The sequence below is a fragment of the Pongo abelii genome, chromosome 16 (genome assembly GCF_028885655.2).
Source record: "Pongo abelii isolate AG06213 chromosome 16, NHGRI_mPonAbe1-v2.0_pri, whole genome shotgun sequence".
In the NCBI taxonomy this organism is placed as follows: domain Eukaryota; kingdom Metazoa; phylum Chordata; class Mammalia; order Primates; family Hominidae; genus Pongo; species Pongo abelii.
In genome coordinates, this window is record NC_072001.2 from 50,089,203 (window position 1) to 50,104,982 (window position 15,780).

At 39.2% G+C, this 15,780-nt stretch overlaps 1 protein-coding gene across 6 annotated transcripts in view; it reads left to right on the forward strand.

Moving 5' to 3' along the window:
• Positions 1-2,898: 2,898 nt before the first annotated feature.
• The window catches only part of SEMA6D (semaphorin 6D), a 588,742-nt gene continuing 575,860 nt past the window's right edge, over positions 2,899-15,780 (forward strand). For all 6 annotated transcript variants that reach the window (XM_054531128.2, XM_054531135.2, XM_054531139.2 and 3 more), the window contains exon 1: positions 2,899-3,231. The gene's annotated coding sequence lies outside the window, so the exon portion shown is untranslated. The remainder of the gene's footprint in view (positions 3,232-15,780) is intronic.

Consider the following 15,780-nt stretch of genomic DNA (forward strand, 5'->3'; position numbering starts at 1 on the left):
GTTGATTAGCAATGCCTCCTTCTTACTTACTAGCAGTAGGGTAGTTCTGGCACTATTATACAAGGATGCTAAAATCCTAAATAAAATATTAGTAAATTTAAAAAATTGTAAACTGTCATGTACTTTAGGCAATATGGTTGGGCAGTGAGCAACGAATTTAAATTTTCAAGTCTACTTTAAATCATATAAGTATATCCCAGTTATTGTATGTATTTATTATTTGGAGATAATGGCAAAGTCTAGATTGGAAGGCTTTTATATAATATGCTGAGAGCTAAATGTTCCTCTCTGCTCCTCCTTCCCTCCCCACAAATGATTGGCTTCATTGGCCCCAGAAGAGAAAATTGACCAATTGCTTGAAATATCTTTTTATTTCATCCCCAGGTATTGAAAGTCATCTTCCAGATTTGGAAACTGTATTTTCATTTCCTTTGGCTGTTGTAACAAATTACCACAAACTTGGTGATTTAAAACAATATACACTTATTTCTGTACAGTTCTGGAGGCCAGAAGTCCAAAATCACTTTCACTGGACAGAAATCAATATGTAAGCAGGACTGTACTTCCTTGAGAAGCTCTTGGAGAGAATTCCTTCTTTGCCTCTTCCAGCTTCTGGTGGCTGCTGCCATTCATTGGCTTGTGACTGCATCATTCCAATCTTTGTCTCTGTGGTCACATTCCCTTTTCCTCTTCTGTGTCTCAAATTTCCTTCTGTCTCCTACTTAAAAGGACCTATGATTGCACTTAAGGTCCACCCTGATAATCCAGGATAATCTCCCCTTCTCAGGATTCTTAATTTCATCACATCTGCAAAATCCATTTTCTTCCATATAAAGTAACAGAGTTTCTAGGGGATTAGAACATGGATATCTGTGGGGGCCATTATTTAACCTGCCACAGGAACTGACATTGCTCACTGCTGGGTCCCTGAAGAACTCAAATTGGCTTGTTGGTGGGCTTGGCCAGGAATCGGTTTAGCTGGAGATGCCTTTCACTGATTGTGAAGGAGGTCCTAGAACCCAAACGTGAAGGCTCAGTGATCCGTCATGCACACCTGGTGTCATGAGCATGGACCATGTCCCTCTCATGTTTCAAATACAGGCCACAAGGCAGGGTCCATAGTCCCACCACAGAAAGCAGTTCTTGTGGTACTGAGGTCAATTATATGTCCTCAAAAACCTGAAGTTCTACCCATTTCATTACTGTCTCTTTTTCCTGCTATGATGCTAAGTGTGGATGGGTAAACATTCATTATTTTTAAAATGCTCATTAACATGTATTAGGTGCCAGGGATTATGGTAGGCCATTTAAAGCATGGTGGTCGAGAGAGCAGCCTCTGAAGCAGATTGCCAGGGATCTAATTTCTGCTCCACAAATTACTGGGTATGTGATATACCTCTATGCCTCTGTTCCCCGTCTATAAAATAGGCTCTATCTCACAAGGATGTTGAGGATTAAATGAGCTATTATGTGTTAATGCTTGGACCAATAGCTGGCTGCTACCTGATCTTTGGTCTCTCTAACTTAACAAATGTTAACTACTATTTATTTGAATGGAGAAACCAAAGAGATATGGAGCACTGTGTGAGACACAGGGATAGCTAAGGCAAGATATGTGCATAAAAGTAATTTTAAGTTTAGGAGTTAAGACAATAAGTTTAACAAGAGGCCTGAGCATTGAGAGGTGTTTGTTTATTGTTTTTTAGAACTCTGACTTAAGGGAGTCAAGCAAGAGAAGAGAAAGAGGGAGGGAAAAATAAATGCTATTTTTGGAGGAAAGATGGTTGGGTAAGCTCTCTGTGGTACTGGTAGGCAGGTTTTGCATGTGGCTAGGTAGCTGGGCAGTCAAGTGCTGCATTAACGCCAGCCTGATGCAGCTTGGGCTGGTGTGAAGAACCATGGGATCTCTAAGGCTTAGGGGTCTTCACATTTAGTGATCACCAAGTTACCAACCTGAGTATCATCTTAGAAAAAGTGAGTAATATTTACAAGGAAGACTTGTTTCAAGGATTAAAGGAACATATGAGCAATCATCCAGCTAACTCCAAAATGCTTTGTTTTCCACAGGACCAATTATATGGGATACAGGCCAAGCATACAAATTGAAGTCTTCCTTCCTTTAAATACCACATAAAACCACCAAAGCTTGCCTCATATTTAATGGACATTCACTCCTTGAACATTGTTTGGATACGTACTGTATGCCAAGGACCACACTAGGAGCTGTTGACAAAGTTATGAATATGAGTATGAATTATTTCTGCCTGGAGAAACTTACAGACCAAAAGTTCTGCCTAGAGAAACTTAAAGACCAGTAGTAGAGGAAGTAATCCAAACAGGAAAATGTCACATGAGTGATAGGTATTATCATGAAACTAAGAACAGAATGCTGAGGGAAGCCCTTAGGAACTTCTCATTGTCTGCAGAAACAGGGAAAAGTAAATATAAAAATATTTCCATAACAATAACAGTGAGGAAGGGGGCTCATTAGAAAATGGCACGTTTGGCTTGGATTGGGCTAAAGAGGGTGTTCTGGAACTTTGTGGGCCTTTTTGCATATGGAGAAAGCTGGGCTGACAGTCTAACTCCAAAGGCCACTGAACAGCGGTTAGATGATTAACACCTGGGAATACATTTCTACAATATTAAAAGTGATATGTAGCTCATTTAAAGAAATACATCTTAATATGCAGTACACAATATATCTAAACCATCGCAACGACAAAATCAAACCAAGGTCCTTTGCACCGAAGGGCCTGGGGAGATGTGGGCGAAGACCCCAGGACCTTTCCCCTGCTCAGAGACCAAAGGGTTTTCAGAGCGGAGGTGGGGGCTCCCGGCAGGGGAAGTTAGAGCCGAGGGAGCGGCAGGAGCACGTGGGCTGAGTGGGGGTGGGAGGACGCAGACGGCGGAGTAACCGGTGGAAGTGTCAAAGAGGAAGGAGTGGAGGGCTGCTGAGGTGACAGGGTGTGGTCTGTGAGGGAGCGGACGAACCCGGAGAAGAGAGCAGAGAGACCCACCAGGACTAGGAGGCAGTGGGGAGCGTGCCTGCGTCGCTCGGAGCGGTGACAGCAAGGAGCGCAGCGCGGGGGCCGGGCGGCAAGGGGAGTTTCCAGTCCTCGATAAGTGGAGTCCCTGCTCTGCGCTGCGTCAGCGCCTTCCGCCTGGGCCCGCGGTGCCAGACACCTGCCGAGTGCGAAGCGGGAGTGAGGCTGAGCCTTCGGCCCCCAAGTAAGTCTTCCCTTTTCTCTCCATTTCTCCTCCGTCGCCTCTACTTTATCTGCGAAGCGAGGAGCTGCAGACGGAGGTTCTGCGCGAAAAGCGCACCGGGGAGCTCTGGCGGCGTCCAGGATGCTCCAGCCTCCGGGCACGCCGCGGCCGGCGCAGGGACTTGACTGCGAGGCCCGCCGCCCGGTTCCCGTGCGCAGCATGGCCCGAGGCGGCGGCGGAGTTGTTGGCACTGATAAGACCCGTCTTTTGTGTCTTGCCCGATCCCAGAGCTGTGCCAGGCCGGGGGGAGGGAGCGGAAGCCACTTTATGGCTCCTGGCCCCACCTCTTGCCCCCACCCCAAATCCTCCGGGATTTCAAAATGCCGCGGACTCGGGCGCAAGTGAGCGCCAAACCCGCAAGCTGGGCGAGTTGAATCCGGGTGGGCAGCCGGCTGAACCGCCACGCCGCCCCGCTTTTTTTATTTTGTTTTTAGATACGGCATCTAATTGGTGGGTGCTGGGAGGCAGGGCTGGCTGGGTGAGCACGAGTACCTGGGTGTAGGGAACGACCTACCTTCTTGCTTTCCTTGGGGTTTAGAGGGGAAGGGGTGGGGGCACCCAGAGCCCCAAGCCCGGAGCGTCCCGCGCTAGCGGGCTTGCGCGCGGCCGGCGAGCAGGCGTTCGCTGGGTGGGTCCCTTGTCTGGCTCATTGTTCGCGGTGACTGTTCTTGGGGCCAGGCTGAGCGACACAGACACCGCTCACCGGGCTGTAAATAAAAGTGACGACTTGGAGGAGTCGGGGTCAAGGCTGCCGGGAGGGAAAAGGCTTGCCCATTTTAGAAACCCACTTCGAGCTCGGAAGAGCAAACGTAGTCGACAGAGAAAACCGCTCCTGAGTGCGAAACTTAGATCTGACTCTAATTCACAGAGACAGCCTAGTAAATTAAACCCTCAGAAACAGGGCACGGTATTTCCCCCATTGAAATTGTTTTCAGAGTAACGAAGATGGAGTTTTAAGTGTTATTGACAGCTGGCCGCTTTCTCTTGCTAGCACCTGTTTCCTTTAAAGATTCCTGGGTGGGGTTTATTTCTTCGCCCCCTCCCTCCTTTTTTTAGAATGTGCATTTATTCCATTTGTGCCTTCAGCTAGTCGAATTGCATGGTGCTGGGAGGAGAATCCATTTTTGAAAGCAAAGTGCAATTTCCACTCTACAAATGGCCAAACACTGGTGTAGACGTCCATTGCTCCCCCACCCTGGCCGCATGCTAACATTCATGGAGGCAGACATGTGTGCCCAGAATCAGAGGGAGCCGGTTATCCTTAGTTGGAGATCCCAAAAGACTTCTGCATACAGTTCCTTTCGTTGGATGCTAGATACTCTTATTTGACTTTCTTCTGTTCTTTAAATTACAGTGGTATCACCTGTTCATGGTGCCTATTCCTTAGCCCACTACAAAGGAGGATGCATTTTGCTGGGAAAAAATGCTCTTTTTCTGAGGTCCGTGGGTAGAATTCAGAATAAGCTCTTGACGAGAAATTATTAAATTATTATGATTTCATATATATGTGTGTATATATAAATATATATGTACACGTTTACAATATTGTCTACAAATATACAATATTTGTATATATATGTGTGTATATATGTATGTATGTGTGTATGTATATATATGTGCGCATATATATATATATACACACATATATAGTATTTGTAGCTGGTTGTAAATCCCCGTAGTTACTAATGCATCCAACTGACCTGGTTATATTTCACTTTGACATTCCTGATGGACCTGCTAAGTGTATCAATCTGATGAAGCCTGGAGTTCCAGCCCTCAAGAGAAGTACTTAACATGAACACCTCTCTGTGACGGCAGTCTGATTCTACAGGGAAAAACCATGCAGTGGGAGTGTTGTTTAGGGTATGGAAAGCTGTATGATTTATTCCAAGGAGAGAAGAGAGAGTTAGGTAGAAGAAAATAAAAATGGAAACTGGGTAGGCATCCAGACCATACTCACGGTTCGACAAATATGTATGTGGGAAAGTGTATTTATTGTGTTCACTCGCTCTCTTTTATCATAATGTTTATAACCTTAATGCTTTCGTAGCAGCATTTGTACCTCTTGTTTTTTTTTTCTTTGGCTTAAAAACCATTATATTTTCAACTCTATTATTTTACATTTTCAATGCCATTCGTTCCCACTGAATGCATTGAATTATCTTTTCAATTGTTCTTTTGTCTACTTGTATACCATGTCCAACTTAGTACAGGACCACATGAGCAATGAATCAACCAGGTTCTAATGAAGAGTATTCACAGCTATGTATAAACTGTATACACATTTAACCATCTTCCCACATGACCAATTTTAGCTAGTAGCTTGTTCATCTTCTGAAGTCTCCAGACTCCAAATTCTTACCCAGATTGATTACTGCACTAAATCTTGATTGTGCAAAGAACAGAACTTAATTATTTTGGTCTCATTTATCAGTCAGCAGTATTTAGTGTTGCCAAGATAATTATATCATTGAAGTTTGCATGACTTTAAAATATGTTGAAAAAGGTCTTTCTAAACTTGTTCATAAAGAAAAAAAAAAGTCCTTGTGAAGCCATAATTTCACTGCTGTAGGCCCCCTGGTCATTCGCGTTTATTGAGTTTACTCTTCCACATGAAGAATGAACCATTGTTTTGTTGTCTAGGAACTGAAGGAAGATGGAAAGGGGGCATAGAAAATGAAGCACTTGTAAATGTTATTATTTTCTGTATTTGGAAAATAAATATTTTTAAGTAAATAACGATTATCTTCTTAAAGATACACTAAAACCTTATTAAGGGATCTGAGAAAAAAATTTTCAAAATAGAAATGCTAGCTGCTTCTAAATATTCATAAAAGGTTGGTGTTTACAAACACATGTATTTTTGAACCAATCTCAAGATTTTTATGTCTTTCTATGGAATTATGAAGTATTATTCAATTATTGTTATTAAAACATTGAAATCTCATCAAAACTTATATTTAAACGTACTGTCTTTTTGCAAGTGCTTTAATTGTAATAGCCTGTTTGTTGAGATTAAAAAGAACATCATTGATGTCATGGTGTGCTTTGCATTTTAAAATAGTAGCTAATGAATTACAAACATTCATTACTCAACAACCACTTGCTGAAATTTCTCAGGACCCCCAAATAGAGATTTATTTGTACTATATACTATCATTCATGCCCTTGCTGAGTTTATGTTGATACCCTTTTCTTCTTCAAAATTAATTGCCTTTTAAATTAATACTATGTTGGGTCTGACTCTTTTGTTATTTTTCTCCTATGTCATAAATTTATGTGCAAATATCTCTAGCATTGTCTGGTTAGAGAACTTACTGTTGAAAACATGTGGGAATTAGTGGGGGGAGGGGTGAAGAGAGAAGGAGAACAACTTTTATTAAACCTGGAGTCAGGACTTAAGACAGGAAAAGAAGGGCAAGTTTCATTTAATAAAATTCACTGACGAATTTGTCTTTGACCTTTAAAAGTCCGAGCTGTGTAGTACATAATATACATTTGGGTAAATCAGGCACTAACTTCATATAGCATAAGGCAAAATAAGAGAGTTTCATGGTGCCTTTGCTTTGTTACATTTGAATGGTGGCTTTAATTCCACTCACTTTTTTATTTTTGGGGGATGCTGTTCTATTTATGTAAAAATGGAAATCGTCAATGTTTATTTTGGGAACATTTTATTTTAAAAGCTTGGTTTCTTCTATGAGTTTAGCTCTTATTAAATGTTTACTAAGATGATGTTTGATTCAGTTTTCCTAACTAAATGCAACTAGAAACACATTGATTAAGTGATTCAAATGAGCCCATTTAAATACTAAATTTAGTCTTCTCTTTCACAAGCCATTGTGAAGAAAATGTTTTGAATTAGATTTTTATTTTAATAACCAATATTCATTTATATTTCCTGTAACGTGAAGACTAACATTAATGGGTAATAAAAATGAAACATTTGTGAAATGAGGAGATATAAGACAATGCAAATTAGTAATTGTGTGTACTCTTGATACCTAGCTTTTTTTCTGATAAATTAGTATTTTTAATCTCAGGGGTAATGTAGATTTCTTAACTGATCACATTTTCTTTTTGCTTTAGGCACAAGAAAGCTCAGAGCCCACAGGAGATTTAATTTATTAGTCATATAAGACTCCTTGGAATGAATATATGTGTTATCTTTCCAAATGACCTTACTTTATTCTACTTACATATACAATTTCTCTGTCGTAATGTCTTATTTTGTTTTTCTTTTTCAATTGTGGAAGAAGGCAGATCATCAAAGTTGTTATGAATAAGTGTTTAGAAGTACAATCAAGCCTGCAAGTAGTTATTAAGGTCTAATATTGCAAATGCTGAGGGGACATGAGACAAAGGAGGCATGATTTCTGATCTAAAGATACTTGTATTCTGGCTGGGTGGAGAAGCCATAAACTCCTAAGGAATTAGCTCAAAGTAAGTCAACATGTGCATACATCTGTTGCACCAAACCCTGACTTTAATGACATTCAGTTTCTAGAAAAACACTATTATAGCACCAATCAGAAAAGCCAAGTAACCAAATCTTTTAATTTTCTGGGCACACTAAAACTTAAGTAGTCTGAGGATATCAGGGTGGAAATAAATGTGGAAAAAGTTATTGTTATTCCATGGTAGTGGAAACTCCCATACACTTCTGTTTCCCTTTCTCTTTCTTTTTTCCTCTCTTCTCTTTCTTGATTCCTCTGTCTCTCTATCATTGGCTTTCTCCTTGCTACCCTGGCAGACCTGATTGACAGGTGTGACAATTCCCATGGCAAGCTAATCCCACCAGGCTGCCAGCTTTTGAAATTTCTGTCTATGTAAATACAGTATTTGTTCTAAGTACCACACTTAAATACAGTAGTTAACGTTTAAGCACCCACAGGTTGTTTCTCTTTGTACTTGAATCAACAACCATTTTCAGCTCTTAGAAGAAGGGACCACCCACAAAACTGTATTTTTTGACTGTAGAAAAACTCAGGGAGAAAAAAAAACAAAATAAAATAAAATGAAGCAAAAAGTTAAGAGAAAAAAAAAAGCCAAAAACCACAAAACTAAATTATCACTAAATTATTGACCCAAGGAGGCATGGTTAGGCTAAGGCCAAAAACTGTGAATTAAACTTCCACATCTAACCAGCTACCTCTAGATGTAAACCTGATTTTCATCTTCTCTGTCACCCACATAGACATGACTTTTTTTTCAGACATCTTGATTACAGTTAATGTTAAAATAGCTTCAAGTCTAAAATGCAGATGTGTTGTCTTGAACTGAAACGAACTATCAAACAGACAATGATAAATAATGATCATTTAAACTTGGCCTTTTAGAAAGCACATTGGATACAATAAAAATCAGTGTATTAGTACACTAAATGTGCTTCCAGTTAAGATATAAATAGTGCATAAAGCTTTAACATTTTCATCAAATTAGTGTATCACTGACATGCAAATTAAATACTGACATCTATTGTGTATGCCATGTGATGATTTCTAATTGGCAAGTGAACCTCGGAGGATTATTTATAGATTACATTGCAACAAAGTGCTGGAGTAAATTCGCATTGTGCAGCTCAATTCAAATTGGTGTTTGAGCTTTGATTCTCTTCACTTTTTCACACCCCTTTTGATCTCCAAAGGCTCTCAGAAATAAGCTAGCTAAGGTGCTAAATATCTAATTAATAACATTTGGGCAGAGAATTTGTCTTCAAATGATCCCTAAGAGATTTGGAGACCAGTTAATATCCCTCACTAGCTTGTTCAGGTATGAATAACTCTTGAGGCTGTTGAGTTTGAACTCCAAGATTTGGTAACATCCATTTCCATCCAAAGCACGTAAGATAAATGTTCACACAGGAAAAGTGAGGAGGAAACTTGAAAATTTACCAAGTGAATTAATTTTTAAGAATAGCTGCTTCTAAGGATCTAAGTGGAAATCCTATTTTATTCTCTAATGGCAATTGAGGCTTCTTTTATCTTTACTTTCCATTACAATTTGTGTATGAAGAATGCAGTGAGAGAATTACAATGTATCTGCAATTCCCATACTATGTTATTAGCTCCAAGTTTGGCCTTTCTTTATTCCATGTCTGTGTCTCCCTAAAGGTAGAATGACCAAATAAAAAATGAAGAAGTAAGTCCATTTATTCTGAACATTTTCATTTATTATGTATTTTATACATAACCTCATGAGGCAAAGATACATTAGTGTAAATTCCTGCTTACAAAGATCTAACTTATTAAATAACTTTATAATGTATTAACCTTTTCAATATTTTCTTCATGCTATATCCCATCCTGGAAGGTACAACTTAGCCTACCAAATTGGTTAAATGTCTATCTTTTCTTTAAGATTTGTTAAAAAGAAACTCTCTTCTTGAAGGAATCTCCATAGCTGGGTTTAAACTTGACATCCTTGATTGGGTGAGGTGGCTCACACCTGTAATTGCAGAACTTTGGGAGGCTGAGATGAGAGGACTGTTTGAGCCCAGGAGTTCCAAACCAGCTCTGGCAACATATGGAGACCCTGTATCTATAAATAATAATAGTAATAATAGCTGGGTGCAGTCATGCACGCCTGTACTCCCCGCAACTTGAGAGGCTGAAGTGGGAGCAACTCTCCAGGCCTGGGAGCTTGAGGCTGCAGAGAGCCATGATTGTACCACTGCACTCTAGCCTGGGCAATAGAGTGATACCCTGTCTCAAAACATATATATATATGTATATACTTGATATTCTTTTTGTAAGAGCTTGTGTTTGTGGTGTGTTTTATAGTTTATATTGAAATCATGAAAATATTTAGACAATCTAAAAAAATATACAAATACAGTATTTATTATAAGTATTACTATCATCCTAAAGCTGAGGAGATAAACTAAATATTGGATACAAGCAACACATGGAAGTAAATACTTGTGTTATTTTTAACACTTTTGAATAATTTTTTCTTAGGCCTGTTACCTTTTATGGAAAGGTGCCTTCGCTAGTAATGAGGCTATGGCATGGGTATGATCAAGGCAACTTGATTTCTTGCTGATAAAGGTTTATAAGGAAATTTATCTTTTGATTAGGAAACCTCACTTAATTTCATTAATAAACATTGAGTGAGGACTTACCATGTCCCAAGTATTGAAATAAGAAATAAGTATTAAAAAGAAAAGGTCCCTGCTCTGAAGGTATTTAGAATACAATGAAAAATTAAAGGTATCAAATAAATGTGTAGATGAAGTCATACATATTACAGGGTGTTGGGGGAGCTATAATGAAGGGTGTATGTCTCAATTTAGGAGATGGTATAGAAAAGCTTAATGGGAGAATTGAAGCTAAAAGTCAGGTATAAATTTTGCAGATGAAGAAGCAGTAGATAGTAGTCTCTGTTATAGAGTTGCTAGAGAGAAGGCAGAAAAGTGAGGCACAGATGGAGAATCAAGAAAGTCCAGCAGGAAGTATCATACATTAGGCTAAGGTTATCATAGCACTCTGGACCAGAGATGAAGATTTAGAAGTATAATCCTGAATCCAACGTTCTTATACTTTGCCTACATCCATGAAGCTGAACATACCTAAGGGAAATACACAACCATGGTGTCATTTCATACTCATTAATCTTAAGTATGTTCTTAAGGTTATCAGATGATCTTACTGTGCTTCCTGAGTCTATATGATACTTTCTCCTCTCTCCTTAAACACTCAGTGCCTCTGTCTACACCCTCACTCTCAGATGAAGGCCATGCTTCCTATTCACTGATAAAATGGAGAACATCAGAAAGGAACTTCCATTGACACTCACTGCCACATCTATCCATCTACCAGCACCTGCTCCCACATAATCTACCTTCTTGCAAGTTTTCTCACAGAGCCCTGGTGGAATTTTAACAGTTGTATCTTAGTAGAATGCAATGTAGAAATGGGTAAATGCAATTTGCCAATGAAAAAGACTATTCCCTTAGACCTAGAACTTCTATTTTTATTTGTTTAACCTTAGGAAATAATCTGGGTTTCAGTCAAAAATTTATATAAAGAAAGTTTCTTAGAATAACGTAAAATTGGAAACAATACATCTGCCCAAAGATGGGAAAAAAGCATGTTTATCATCATTAAAAAGCATTATTTTCAAAGAATAACTATTGATAAGGTAAAAATGAATGATACAGTGTAAAAAGAAAAATAATACCGTACATAGTATATCTTACAATTTTTTGATTGTACATAGAAATGACCAGAAAAATGAACATTTTGGAAGGCTGCCCTATCAGATGTTGAAATGGAAATTGTTCTCTGTAGCAAATCTATTGAAGATACACTTATCTTGGAAGAGATAACTTGATGGGAAGATTCTGGCCACACAGAAAATGTCTACTGAATAAACACAATAGAAAAATCACAATAGAGAAAACCTTTGTCCTGTTTCCAGCAGGCATTTCTCTTACCTAGCATATCCAATCCACCAAGTTTCATAGAATTAACTGCTAAAAGACATGACAAATTAACTTAATTCTTGACATCTCCACTGCTATCCTTCTGGTGTAAGAAACCATCATTTTGGGCCTGGATCGTTGCCTTACCTCCCAGCAGTTTCCTCTCATGCATGCCCTTGCAGAAACAAAGATCTGAGAGGCCATATTGCATGGTGTTTGAAGCATGGACCCCATGGATGGGCTGCCTGAGTACAAGTCCCAGAGCTGCCCCTTAATAGCTGTGAGACTTGGGGCAGGTTACTTCTCTTCCATTTTCCCGTAAATAAAATTGACGATATTAATACATATTTTGTAAGGTTGTTATGAGGATCAAATGAGTATCCCTGATATGAAAATACAAAATACGAAATGCTCCAAAATCTACAACTTTTTGAGAACAGACATGGTACTCACAGGAAATGCTCATTGGAGCATTTTGGATTTCAGATTTTCAGATTAGGGATGCTGAACTTGTAAGTCTACTGCAAATATTCCAAAATCACCACAAAAAGCTCTAAAATCTGAAACACTTCTAATCTCAGGAATAAGGAATACTGAATCTTATGTTTTAGCTGTTTGTCAAGGCCAAAATTAGATTATACTCTTCTCTGCTTAAAACCATCCAAAGGCTTCTCATTACACTTTGAATGGAATCCTTATAATCACATACATCAACTTCAATTCTCGCCACTTTCTGCTTCCTTGATATTTCTATGGAAAAACAAAAAACAAAAAACTCTTGTTCTGTCACAGGGCCTTTGTGCATGCTGTTCCCTTTATCTGGGACACTTTTATCGACTCTTCATAACTTCTTCCTGCCCTTCATGTCTCTAGCTCTGCCTTCTTGAAAAGCCTGTCCGTGACTTCTATTAATCTACAGAATATCTCTTACTCTTTTTATTCACTCTTTATTCCTTATTGTCTCTTTAATAGACCTTATCTCAATTTGAGCTTTTCTTTTGTTTGGTTAACTCTTTTCTCCTCTATTTCATGACTAGATTTTAAATTCTGTGAAACAAGGATAATGTCTGTTGTGATTACATTTGTTTCCCTTAATACTTAACAGAGAGTACAGCATATGGTAGACAACTAAATAAATATTGGGTGAGTGGGTAGGTGGATGGATGGATGGATGGATGGATGGGTGGGTGGATGGATGATTGGTTTGGTTGGCTGGCTGAGATTCTTACTATTAAGATCATGGAATTGTATTTCTGAGAGAAGCTAACAATATTTACAAGGTCAAATATATATGTCATATATATGTCACTAAGGAGATACAGAAGGTTAGGTTATTAACACTCCTTATCATTTATTTCTGGCACCTAATGTCTTAAAAACACTTGTCAAAACACAGGTGCATTTTGAAAGAGTTAGAGAGTTTGAGAGGGAGAGGGGGGAGGTAAGTGGAATGGGGGACTAGACTTGAAGATACTTCAGGCCAGGGCAGACCTATGGAAACTGCAGTGTGGGGGCTAGGGAGTGGGCTGGGTTGAGGTGGAAGTATTAAGGTGTTGATAGTCCAGGCATTCAAGAGGAAGTATCACATCAGCATTTCACAAAGAACCAGATCAAAAATACTAAAGTAACTTCTTAACTTCTTAGCTTTAGAGAATGTTCAGTAGGGCCTTGCACACACAGTACCAAAATATGTGAATGAAAGATTTGTCTAGGAAATTACACTAGTTACCTGATGTCATGACATAAAAACAAAACTGTTGTCTTTCTTTGACTCAGCCAGTTTTTAAAATGGCAGTCAGTCAACTGCAGTATGTGTGTATGTGAGTGTATCTATCTTTACAGACAAACTTTTTGTTCCACATAGGAAGATACTTCATATGGAAGATGTTTTCATGTACTGCTTTTTATCATAAAAGTATAAAGGCATGGAAAGTTTTGTGTTGAACGATGTTCTCTTTGTCTTACCAGGAGGTGTCACTACAGCTCACTCAAACTTAACTAGTGCATTCTGTAGGGACCAACCGGTGTCAGCACTTACCAGAATAGCATTACCTGCCTACCAAGTTCTCCACCAAGTTATATAAAGGAAATTTGATGAAAAAAGAATCATTTCCAGATGCCTATTTCTCCTTCATACAAATATTCTCATCATTAATTACCTGAAACTTAAAAACTTGTTTAATATTCTAGAAACAAATAGCATTTTTACTTTCCTTTGAGTGTTGAGTGGGGACAGTGGAGAAAAAAACAAAGAGCAGAATGAAAAGAGGAAAGATGGACACAGAGAAACATGAAAAGAAGGGTAAAACAGAAGTGTTTCCAGTGACAATGTGCTGCGTGAAGACCCCAGAGCACATTGCTTTCTCACCTGTCTTACTTGGACTGCATCATCCGTTCCCTGCCCTTTATCTCTGCCCAGATAAGTCTAACTTTCTCTGCCAGAGCTGGGATAATTAGAACAAAAATGATTATCTGATGTTGAGCTAATATACTATCACAGATCTTTGACATATATAATTTTCTATCTCCCCTGATAACATTATAAAATAGGTATTAATACAAAAATTTTCCAGGGGAAGAAAATGAAAATCAGAAAGTTTGCATGATTTGTGGTTATAATTGTGTATTTCACCATGGACTTACCAGATGTCAAAACCACACTCTTGTTCTTTTCATGATGCCTCTAAAGGATCACTCTCACGGGAGACTTTCCTAATGTCCTTTAACTCCTGACCCTGACCAATTTAGGTATCTCTTCTCGGGGTTGTGTGAACACTCATCATGAATGAGCACAGCCTTCTATTTTCTTGTCTACCTCTTCGTCCAGAGTCTGAGCACTTTGAGGGTGGACACGATGTCTTGTTGAAAGAACAGAATGTGAGACCCCCCATTAACTGGATGGGTGAGTAAGAGGAAAGGCTCACCTACATTTGGGGATTCAACGTGGGTGAGGGTATGGATGAAGGACAGCAGGGAAAGCAAGGACCCCCCAGGCCACCTGCCTTCACCCACCGCCACTGGCCCCAGGTGCTTCACAGCAACTTATCAATAAAGAGGAAAGTTTCAGATTTTTTTTTTTTTTTTTTTTTTGGAGACGTGAGAACAGGGTTAACTACCCAAGAATCAGGCGATATTCATCCAGCATAGCCCACGCATTGTAGGTCCACTAGGACTGGAGGGAAGTAACTGGCATCTGAGGAGCTGTGTGTTCTGCTCTCCTCCAGGTGGCAGCATGGCCCAGCTGTTGGAGACGAGCTCAGTTCTTGGACATCCCTAATGCTGCCAGACTCAGAACTGTTCTCAGGGCGTTTAGTGCCCTGGGAATGATTAATGGCTCTGCCCGTTCACTGCACCCGGAGGGTAATTGAGCCTGCAATATTTTGGAGGCTGCAGAGAGGCTTTCTGAGCCACTGTCTGATAGAAGGGGCTGCAACATTTTGGACATTATATCCCTTGGGAGACCTCCTGGAGGACATTTGTGTGCCAAAAGAGATCTTTGGCAGAACTCTTTAAAGAGGAAAAAAGACAGCCCCCCTAAAATATGGGGAAATTGAGCAGTTTTAATGTTTTTTCAGAAATTTGGTTTGCTATATGTTCCATATTCTTTTTTCCTTCTTTGGTTCTGAAATAATATTCCTTTCCACCTGACTTAAAGCAAATCCTTTGGAAGGTAGCTTATGTTAATTGACTGAGTATTTTGAAAGCATGCAGGCAGAGCTATGTAAAATGTCTTAATTTAAATCAGCGCTAAGTCTTTTCATATTGTAAGCTGAGGTATTTAAAAGTAAGATGATTGGAAATTTCTAAAGTTGCACACGATTCAAGAGAATGCGAAACATGTTAGAAGGAGCTACTGGCACGAGGCTACAGCATCCATTTATTCTCAATATACACATAATATCAATTATAGAAGACAACCAACAAAAGATCTTAAGCTTGTCGGGTTGGGTTTGTGTGACTGCTTCTTTTCATTAGAATTTTGAGTAACTGGGAAAAATGCCAGATTCTGAATGGTTTCTTGAACAGGATATACTAGGAGATCTTAGCACTGTTAAGAAAAAAAATCACGTATAAATTCAGAAAAC